Source organism: Limulus polyphemus, unplaced genomic scaffold, assembly GCF_000517525.1.
Source record: "Limulus polyphemus unplaced genomic scaffold, Limulus_polyphemus-2.1.2 Scaffold1974, whole genome shotgun sequence".
Classification (NCBI taxonomy): Eukaryota; Metazoa; Arthropoda; class Merostomata; order Xiphosura; family Limulidae; genus Limulus; species Limulus polyphemus.
Window position 1 is genome coordinate 55,874 of NW_013667584.1, and position 3,195 is coordinate 59,068.

The 3,195-nt window shown below is 36.9% G+C and overlaps 1 protein-coding gene across 9 annotated transcripts in view; it reads left to right on the top strand.

Annotated features, from left to right (window-relative positions):
* LOC106465536 (NGFI-A-binding protein 1-like) overlaps positions 1-3,195 on the top strand; it is a 186,168-nt gene that overhangs the window by 21,867 nt on the left and 161,106 nt on the right. The window lies entirely within an intron of this gene.

Genomic DNA, 3,195 nt, shown 5'->3' on the forward strand with positions numbered 1-3,195 from the left:
CTACTCTTTTACCTACGAATAGGGGGATTGACCGTCAAATTATAACGCCCTCACGGCTGAAAGGGGGGAGCATATTTGGTGGGACGGGGATTCGAACCCGCGACCCTCAGATTGCGAGTCGAGCGCCCTAACCACCTGGCCATACCGGGCTAGATAGTCTTAGCACTTAACTCCTATATATGGCTTATTTCATCTAGCTGTATCCTCGTTTCCATTTCTGTACGAGCTTACTTTTTTACCAAAGATTTGCTATAAAGGCTAATATCACTAAACTAGATAATTAATCAAACATTTGTTTTCAAATAAGTAAGATCATATCTGCAAGCTTCTCTAATTCAGACAACGGATAATTTTGCTTGTTCGCTGCTAGTATACAGCTTAAGTAATGTAAATGGCTACTTTTATTCGCCCTACCTAATCCAGCTAATTGCGCGTTCTGAAAGTTAGCCAATTTCGTTAACTGCCATACTATAGAGTTGATATCGCAATAAGCTCGGCCTGGTGATTCGGGCACTCGACTCACACTCTGCGGGTTGTGGGATCAAAACCCGGCGCCGAACGTGAGGTTTCTATAGTGTGACGGTCAATTATACCGTTAGTTGGTAATATAGTAGCCCTGTAGTTGGCGGTGGGTGCTGTCTATGTTTTTTCGCCCTAATATCGTGACTGAACCACCAGGAGATGAATACTTGATGATTTTTAAGTTGGGCCAGTTTTTGTTGGGAGTTGTATGGCGACTGACTCTGTACGTATCTTTATTTCTTCTTCTTTTCTTTCCATCGTTATAACAAGCTTGTTTTGTATGGAAACTTGTTTGTGACGACAAGTCATTTCTTTATTGTTCATGTGACTTTGATTGTTTTGATGTGTGTGTAATTTTCATAAGTATTCTTCACCTTTTATTGTGGGTTTTGTTTGCTTCGTATTCATATTTCCAGAGTTGCCAATTTAGAAAAGTGAGAGATTTTCTAGTGGCGAAACCGCAGATGCGAGCACTGCAAGCACGCAACGCTTCTAGAGTGCCCTCGGGGCATGTTCCTGGGCAGAATGTTGCAAAATACCATCTGGTGTCATTTCATGCGGCTGACACCATTTTAACTCTGTATCAAACCGTAATAAAATAAACATCTAATCTCTGAAATTTGTTGATTCATAAAATCACGTCGTTTTTTTGTATTAAAGGGATTTCTCTGCAAAGTTCACAAGTAAACAAACAATGACGTTTGTGTCTTGCTGTACGGGAGAAATTCGTATATCAACGGGAGAGACGGAGCTTAATTTTGAATGTGGGAGTTTGTCGCTGATTGCTGGAGAATTGGCAGATTAAGCCGGATTAAGAAGATTCTACTTCGGCTCCTTTAGTTTGTTCCTTTTCATTGTATGCTGTAAATCAAACATACACGCTTAACTAAATTCAAAAGGCATTGACACAGTGCTAATTACCATAGACGCGATACTAAAGTTTGAATCTTATCACTGAGAGAGAGTGTAAATACTGTGAGGAGTAATCTTGTTTACACGGAAGAACAAGGTACTAATACTTTAGCATGGAAAATACTAAATACATTTCCTCGATAGCACTCTCCGGATATCCTCCCTCGCTACGAAACCAATGTTTATTTTTACTTCAGAAATATATGTTAGAATTTTTTTATTACCAAGACACTTACGTGGACAACCTATAAGAACCACGTGTTATATTTAGTCTGATTTAACGTGAGAGAATATTCTTGATATTTATATCAGTTAGATAAAGTCAGAATAGTTGCACAACAGTAATTTGGCCTTCAATAGTCTCTGTCCTTCGTGAAGCTGTAAAGATAAAAAACAAGTCATGATCAGTATCGTAAAGATTGTTTGTACAAAATATAGCAACAACATAATGCTTGATAAGAAAACTGTACAAGATCCCCCCAAAAAAGCTTGTTATCAATACAGTAATTACTGAGAAAAATACTTCCACTGCCACCAGTTTTATTAGATTATATCTCTAAGATATAGTGTTAGTAAAGTTGACTTGTATTTGAATATTATTACGTCTGCAAGAAAATTTGATAGGTGAATATACATTTTAAAATGCCGTTTTATTGAAGATTGATTTTTTCTGCATCTGAGCTTCCTAGGTCGCCCCCACCTTGAAGTAAAACACGAATCAGGTCGCCCCCACCTTGAACTAAAACATAATCCAGTTAACTCTCACCTTGAACTAAAACACTGTCACTATCGACCTAGGTCACTCTACCTTGAATTAAAACACTGCCACGAACAACCCAGGTCACCCCACCTTTAACTAAAATACTGCCAAGAACGAACCAGTTCACCCCTACATTGAACTAAAACATGATCCAGGTCACTCCCACCTTGAACTAAAACACTGCTACGATCGACTCAGGTCACCCTCACCTTGAACTAAGACACGGCCCAGTGCGAATCAAGTCACCCCACCACCTCATCTTGACCTAAAATACGATCCTGAACGACTTGATGTAGCAAAGGAAGTGGGGGGATGGTCAATAATGATTGATTGGCAAAGACCAAAACAGCAGATAATACGTGAAACCTTAAAACTGTGTTAACCCCATCTTCACAGACTGTGAAAATGACCATGGGGAAAGGTAATCTACCTCTTTTGGAGAACATCAGTCGGAGAAAAAAGAATTAGAAATTAAAATTCACTGGTACTTGTTGAACAAACCTGGAATGTGGGCAATAAAAATCATGACATCATCACTTCGAAATAAACACTTGACTTTAATTTAAATGTTCAAATGTATATGTTTATGGAACGTAATTTGATAAGATTTTGTTTAAGCAGTCGATATTTTAGGCATATCCTTATTGAACGTAATTAGATAAGATTTTGTTTTATTAAACAGTCGATATTTTAGGCATATCCTTATTGAACGTAATTATATAGGATTTTGTTTTATTAAACAGTCGATATTTTAGGCCTATTCTTATTGAACGTAATTAGATAAGATTTTGTTTTATTAAACAGTCGATATTTAAGGCATATCCTTATTGAACGTAATTATATAAGATTTTGTTTTATTAAACAGTCGATATTTTAGGCATATCCTTATTGAACGTAATTATATAAGATTTTGTTTTATTAAACAGTCGATATTTAAGGCATATCCTTATTGAACGTAATTAGATAAGATTTTGTTTTATTAAACAGTCGATATTTAAGGC